Source organism: Carettochelys insculpta, chromosome 2, assembly GCF_033958435.1.
Source record: "Carettochelys insculpta isolate YL-2023 chromosome 2, ASM3395843v1, whole genome shotgun sequence".
NCBI classification, from domain to species: domain Eukaryota; kingdom Metazoa; phylum Chordata; order Testudines; family Carettochelyidae; genus Carettochelys; species Carettochelys insculpta.
In genome coordinates, this window is record NC_134138.1 from 24705406 (window position 1) to 24713611 (window position 8206).

Here is an 8206-nt window from a genome sequence, read left to right on the forward strand (position 1 = left end):
TGACCAAGTTCTTGACCTTGATACAGGGAAACACCTAACTCAGGTTGGGTCCACAGCAGAGACCCTCTGTCTAGGAGTTAGGGACCAAAGCTACTCCCTGGGAGAATGAATTAAGTAACCGCCTCACTCCAAACACATGGCTGGAGGAGATGGACACTGATCAACACTGGAGCAAGAAAAATGGACCCTTCCACCTCCAAGGCCAGTGTCCTAATCACCAGCCTGTGGAGTCATTCTCACACGTTCTCTCTGGCTCAATGACTCTGCATATGCATCCAAAGTGGATGAGGACCTGGCCAGATAAGAGACTATTGTGGGTCAAAGAGGTGTCTAAAACTGGGAGTTAAGTGTCTAAATCTGGGCTTCAGGTATCTGTCTTTGTAGACCAGGACCTATCAGGACTTTAAGTGCTCTCCCTGCCCACTGTCAAACATAGACCGGTATGAGCAGACATTATATGGTGCCTAGTCACTGCTGTGCAACCTAAGACAGGATATTGGTTACAAGTGCAGAGAAAAACCTCACAAATACAGACTTTAATCTTCCCACTTTATAATTCATTCAAGCAGTCTGAGCCAAAAATCCATGGGGTTCTCAGCACCTCCCAACTCTCCTGCCCTCCCCTTATACTGGCCATGTCAGGGAAATGGCCCAGCAGGAACAGAACGCCTGGCGCCACAGCTTGCCCTGCCCTCTCCCTCCCTCCATGGGCTAAGGGAGAAATCTGAGTTCCCCGCCTTGTACCATCTCTTCAATGTCTCTACACAGTGGGGGACAATGCCCCCCATATCTCCCAATCTCTGTCCATGCTTGTGCTGCTGGGTCAGGGCTTTAATCTGCTGGGCTAAAGGCTATAAAGAAAGCACTGCCACCTCCTCTGGACACAGAACAGTGGTGTGCAAGACCTGGTCTTTGAGCACTCTTGCTGGATTGGGACCTACAGGCAAGAATGGCAGGGGAAGGCCCAGTTTGAGAACACTGCTGGGAGGTAGGTGTGAGCCAGATGTCTAGGCATCAGGACTTAGGCAGTTGTGGCCATTAAAACAAGCTCACACTTTGCATTAAGATTCTAGTTGAAAATATGAAGTCAAATATTGCTTTAATTAGCATGGTAATATGTTTCATTTTGAAATAAAAGATATTTCTTGCCATATTTTATACAATTTTTTAAACCATTGGTGTACCAGGAAAAGTTTGGGTTCTTACAAGCGTTCCACGAGATGGAGAAGGTTGGGAAGCATTTCAAAAGAGCAGTGGTTCCCAATGAGTCTGCAGAACCCTTGCAGGGGCCTGTGAGGGTATTATAGGGGGTCCATGAAAAAAATAAAAGCCAAATAGGAATTGCTAGAATTGGCTTTGATGAGCATCCGTGAATGGTTTGGGGGAATGGTTGGGGGTCCACACTGGTGAAAACGTTGGGAACCACTACTCTAGGGAGCATGACCTCCCAAGTTTTCTGGAAACTATCCCAGATGCTTTGGCTTAATGGCCATGTCTACACTAGCCCCAAACTTTGAAATGGCCACGCAAATGGCCATTTCGAAGTTTACTAATGAAGCACTGAAACGTATATTCAGCACTTCATTAGCATGCAGGCAGCCGCAGCGCTTCGAAATTGACACGGCTCGCTGCTGCGCAGCTCATCTCGCTGGGGCTCCTTTTTGAAAGGACCCCCGCCTACTTCGAAGTCCCCTTAGGCGGGGTCCTTTCAAAAAGGAGCCCAGTTGGGACGAGCCATGCGGCGGCGAGCCACGTCAATTTTGAAGCGCCGCGGCCGCCCGCATGTTCATGAATCGCTTAATATACGTTTCAGCACTTCATTAGTAAACTTCAAAATGGCCATTTGCGTGGCCATTTCAAACTTTGGGGCTAGCGTAGACGTAGCCAATAACAGGTATCCATATAGCTATAGGACTTTCTTTGAAGTGAGCTAATATCCAGACAACATTTTTTCATAACAAAAAGAATAATAAATGTTGGCAGTGAGATTTTAAATTCTTGCTGTTTTTAGAGTATGGGAGAGCGAGGCTCGGGAAGTGCTACAATTGGTTGCACCTGCCTCTGATGGATGAAAATATGGATTTTTGAGCTGCATAGCACTATTCTTCAGTCCCAGAAAGGGTAGCACAGTGTCTGAGCTGGCTGACTGGACAGATTGTTGAACAAAACTGGTAAAGCTTGTTGTAGAATGTCTCTTGTAATAAATTGGGCCATTTGGGGTTGGTTTTTTCTTACATGTAAATTCCTGATGAGTGTATTTAAGGGAGTTTGTCAGTATGGTGCGTTACAAATTATTGCAAAAAGCCTTCAAAACAAAGTTCCTGTTAAGTGCATCATGTCAGGTATATATCAGTGTGATGAATTTTACTTTCCACACTTGCTTTTTTAAGCTGTTGTGTAGGGTATTTTTGAGGACACGTAAAATGTGCAATGAGATTTTGCACTGTGAAAAGTGTTTGTCTGTGAGTGTTTGCCTAAGGGCATATTTGTCATTTATTTTAATTGTCTGTGTGAGTTCATTCAACATCACAATGATTGGCTTCTCCCACATAGGTTTTTTTTTTTTTTTTCCAGGAGCATCTGATGTCATCCCGAAGTATGTGCAGGATTCATGGCTCTTCTTGAGTGATGTGTTGTGGAAAATATTCAGCACTGTAGCAGTGGAGGTCTGCCTGGAAATTTTGCATCTCTTGTTTTAGCAGAGTCTGGTGCCTGCTTTGAGTTGGTGTGATCTGGGAGGAGCTATGAACAATCGTGTACCTAGGCTTGGAGCTCCAGAATATTTGTCTTTGTTAATATTTTTCCACCTCTTAGTTACTTAAATAAATCTACTATTTCCTTCAATTTCATGCTATCTGCTGGTGATGTAATTTACTTGACTTAGCCTATTTTCGCCATTTGAATTGCCATAATTATTAATCTATTTCACAGGCACTCTGGCACAGTATAGTAATCATTGCCTTAGAAAACACTAATACATAGCTTCAGTACAAAAATTCTTTGCATGTTGCGCCCTAGTAATTCTGCTAGATTGCTGCATGCATAACTACAGATATAATGGAATCGACCAAACCAGGCTGCGAACCATCCACTCAGACTATGCACCCTTCTCTTGCTTCTCTAGTAAAAGCAACGCATTCTTCCAGAGAAGAAAGTAGGTGGTACAGAGCAGCATTTTATCACTGTCAGGCTCAAACAGACACACTGCAGTTCCTCACATTGGGTGCATCTACACTAGATGGCTACTTCGAAGTAGCTGGCACAACAGCGAAATAGTACGCATCACGTCTATGTTAGGCAGTGAGACGTCAAAATCACTGTTCCTATCCGAAGATGGGAATAGTGCCCTGCTTTGACATTCGATGTCGAAATAGGGTGTGTGTAGACGATCCGCGTCCTGCTACGTCAAAATAGCGGGGTCCTCCATGGTGGCCAACAGTGGAGGGGTTGAGAGACGCTTCATCCAGCCCCTGCAGGGCTCTATAGTCACCATGTGCAGCAGCCCTTAGCCCAGGGCTTCTAGGTACTGCTGCTGCTGCAGCAGCAGCTGGGGGTCCATGCTGCGTGCACAGGGTCTGCAACCGGATGTTGGCTCTGTCGATCTCGTGCTGTGCAGGGTGAGTGTGTCTGGGAGGGGCCCTTTAAGGGAGCGGCTTGGGGCTTTGCTGGCCCCTTATTTCGACGGGGGGACTTGTGTGTGTGGACGCTCCGCGTTTCCTTCTGGGGCGGCTCCTTTCGATGTTCTCTGTCACTACTTCGACGTTGAATGTCAACGGCACCAGCCCTGGAAGATGTGTAGACAATATGCATCGAAGTAGCCTATTTCAATGTTCTTACATCGAAATAGGCTACTTCGATGTATGTGCTAGTGTAGACGTAGCCATTATGTGTTAATAAAGCTAACCTTTCAGAACCTCCGTCTGTAGTCACTCACTAGAGAAACGATCCCTTGCGTGCAAAGAATAGCCATAAAGGACTTCAGATAAGCTCCACGAACATTTTTAAAAACAAAGAACAGTAACTCGTTTAATATGTTTTTGATTCTACTGTTCCTAGATTAGGATCGCTCAAGAGGGTGATTTAACACTGTGTTGTAGCAACCTCTGTTGCATGCAAGGTATGAATTTTTTAGCTGCACAGAGCTCTGCTTTTGTTCCAAAGATAGCAGGAGAGCACCTGAGCTAAAGACATATTCAGAGAGATTGTTCACCAAAAGCAGTAAGGCTCTTGTAATGAATTTTGTTACTGAGGGGTGAGGAGGGCATTTAAGTTTATCAGTCAAAGTGATGTGTTACATCATGTTGCAAAAAGCCATTAAAACAGTGCTCCTGTTCAGTCCAGATGCTTTGGTTTCCAACAGTGCTATTAATTTCAGGTCCCAGGCTCACCTTACAAAAGTGCTGTGCAAGTTTTCTTTGAGGACAAGTTGAGCTGTCGAATGTTGCTTTGTGAAAAGTGTTTGCCCCTTTATACCGATGCACTGAGACTGTGACTGCAGGGAACAGCTGGGCCAATCTGACGGATACCACTGAGGGAGAACTTTCTGACAGTGACACTTGGGGTGAGCCCCCACCTACACTGGAGCAAGCATGAGCAAGTACTCAGAGAATATTACTTGATTAGGCCTATATACTGAGGGTAATAAAATGCCTTTAACCTATAATGAAATAAAACCATTGCAATAAATACAAGGTTTCTTATAGCCACATAAGAGCAAAGCCTCCTCCTCAGGCCCCTGCCTGCCACCTCTAACACCAACAGATACAGCAATAGTCCACACTCACCAGTTCAACCCACTCATATTGCCCATGCGAAGAGCTCATCCTGGGTACATGTTAGGCACAGATCTCCACAGCAAATATATTTTGTCATTGCTAAGGTGGGCATTAAAATTTTGTGCAACCCAAATCCTTAATGCCAACCTCAGCAACATTTGCATATACTTGCTGTTGACACATGGGCAACGTGGCTCTTTGTTGGTGCAAAAAAATGTAAGGAACAGTTCTACACAGGCTCAGAGCTTTGGGTGGAAAAGACCCTACCCCAGACATCATGCTGCCTGTTCTATCCCCCAGCCATATGGCAGAGAAGTAGAAGGGGAGGTTTACAGGAAGAATCTCAGCAGCACACACTGGCTGCCAGTGATGGTGCTGAGCTGCATCTTTGGTAGATTTGATTATGGACTCTACCGGCCTTCCTCTCCTTGTCTTGCTGTAGCCCAGGAGCTACCCCACCTCTGCTGTTTTCCATCTCCCTGTCCCTGCCCTCTCTGTTTTCATGAGAAAAGGCATCTAGATAGAGCAGCTGGAGTTTGTGCTAGAGCAATGTTCCAGGCTGCACTCTTGGGTGCTCTGCACGCTTTTCCTTCGGGGGGAAAAACCCATTTTCAGAAGACTCCTTCTTCCTGAAACAAATGCAGAAGAAAGGTTCTTTTGAAAAACAGGATTTTTTCTAAAGGAACATTGTCTACATGGCTGTTTTTGCTTCCGGAAAATTCTCTTTGGGAAGTGTAATTGTGGGAGAATATTCAAATGAGCTGGAACATATGTGAATCCATGCTTCATTTGAATTTTTGATCTTGCTCATTTGCATTCCCCTTCCAAATGCTGTGTAGACACAGCCTTGGAGTTTCTTTTGGCTCTGACAAAGCATGGGCAGATTTTCTGCTCTGCTAGATCTCAGCTAGCTCACTAGTGAAGGATCCATGCTGATAAGACTGAACCCTGTCCAGGCCTGTAGATGTGGTTGTGGGGAGGGCTGTGAAGGGTGCAAACACACCCCCATATCCAGTTTCCTTCCCTTCCTCCCTATTGTGCTGTGCAGGGGGCCCTGCTGGCCATGATGGGAGAACCCAGAGCTGTAGTTCCTTGGCCAGTTCCCTGCCAAGAGCTGGCCCTGGACTACGGAAGGGACTACATTTCCCAGCATGCCCTTGGCCACTAGCAACAGGAAAAGAACCATAAACATATCTTAGGCACACTGATTACTGTATAAATTTTGTTCATAACAAAATCATTTTACCAATCACGGTTTCCAATCAAATTTGTCATTAACCTCTCTTATGCACACTCATGGTGCAACTATTTTGAACTCTTATATTTAAAAAAAATTGTGGTCCACGTTTACAATAAAAACCACCCGCCACCCACAGAAACTCCTGCATACAGGCCTGCTGTTCATTTACTCTGTGCATCGGAGGCATGGAGGGAATCACAAGCAGGGAGATATTGATACGCCCCTTTCTCCATCCCCAATCAATGTCTCCCTACGTGCCTTCTGGCTGCGGTTCCTCTACAGTCTCTGCTGTCAGTGGCTGCTCACCCTATTTACTCACAGAAAGGGGGGCTCTCAATGTTCACACACACTTATACTTGCTAATGCCCCTCTTGGCTGGGGGACTGGGATTTCCCTTCCTATCTGCACTGCTGATCCTAGGAGCATCTTCTGAATCATCAAGCCTAGTAACCCTTCTGTTGACTCACCTGAGGTTCTTTGGGCAGGGTTGCTGTATACAGAACAGAGCTGCTAGCTTGGCTCCTATCTTTCTGCTCTTATTGTGGTTGGAGCAGGCAGGGAAAGAAATGGGCCTATCCTTGTCTGTCCCCCAAATGAGGCACCATCCCTTCTCCACAGACATCACTTCTGGCCGGGACACTTCTTCTGCCCTGCCAGCAGGCCTGCTTAAAACAAATAGCCCTGTCCAGTCTTCAACTGGAAGAGGAAGTACATTTCATGGTCACGCGAGGACTGTAATAGGGGAGGAGTGAAGACATTGTTAGGGGGAAGGTGGACAGTAAGGGTGGACTCTTTGGGGGGAGATGGAGTGAAGTTCATTAGCCACCGGCAAATAGAAAGGGCTTGATGTAGTAGGCTTGAACTGATATAATCAAAAGAATTAGGAGCTGTTCACAATACCAAAGAATGGCACAGGTGGTGATTGTGTGGGCACCAACAACATTTGGGTCACTAATGATGGACAGACTGAAAATCAGACAGACCATTTTAAGGATCTAGCTAGAGAGCAATGTAGACGGTGCTTGAGCTGCAAGCAGCCTATGTTATTTTGGGTTTTGCCATGATAATTCATTAACTGTGAGCTATTAAATGCATTGTAGCAGCATCCTTCAGTCTGCATAGACTATGGATCGCACCCTTTGAAGTTTCAATTGAGGACTTCATTTACAGCATCTATTGTGACTATAAAGACCCACACGAGAGTGACAGTCCTTGTGTAGCAGCAAAATTACTCAATTTAATGGACTAATGGGAGGAAGGGGTGTCCGTTAGTGCTGAGAGTCCGTTATCTCCAAATGGTTATACTGTACGACCATGACTGTATACCGACTCCTGTCCTCTTTCCTACCCTTCCTTTCCCCCTCCTGCCCCATTCTTCCCCTCACACCTCCATATCCCTCTCCCTATTACCAGAGGATCTGAATGGCAGCTTGCCTCCTTCCACCTCCAGCAGCTCTCAGCACTGCAGGTCCTCCAGCCACCAGCTCTGAGTCACCCATGTGAAAGTAGAGCATGGCCGTCCCCAGCCTGCCAGTGGGCAGCAGCCTCAGATGCCACGGCTGCTGCTCAGCACCTTGCAGGCAGCTGCGGCTGGGCACAGACATGCTCCAAGCACACAAGGCAGGGGAAGCAGAGCTCCTGTGCCCCATCACAGGCCCCCCACCTCAGCTCCTCTGGCCCCAGCTGCTATGGTTGCCCCACCACAGCCTCTCTGGCAACTCCTCCAGCCTCAGCAGTGGCTCTGGTGAGTCTCTGGCACTTATTTAGGAACGGGTGGGGGCTGGCAGACAGCATCCATTATGTACGAAGTCCGTTATATCAGGGTCCATTAAATTAAGGGTTTGCTGTATAACCATTAGGTGCAGGCTGCTCAGGTCTAGATGCCAAGTCTCTCCACAGAGACGTGAGAAATTGAACCGATAGGCTGAGGAGTTCAGAGCGCCAACACTCTCAACTAAGCAGGTGCAGCTGGAATGAGTTTGGTGTGAACCAACTCCAATCTGAGGGATGTGTGGGACTGGTGGTTCATGCAACACCTCATTTATGTTAGTTAAAAATATTTTTGTCTCTTATTCCCTGTAAGAATTATATATCCATTTAATAAAGCTACATTTGCAAGTTGCTCTTTAACACAAGCATATACAGTAAACTCTTGAAATGCACCATTTCGAGTTGCACTTAACTCACATTA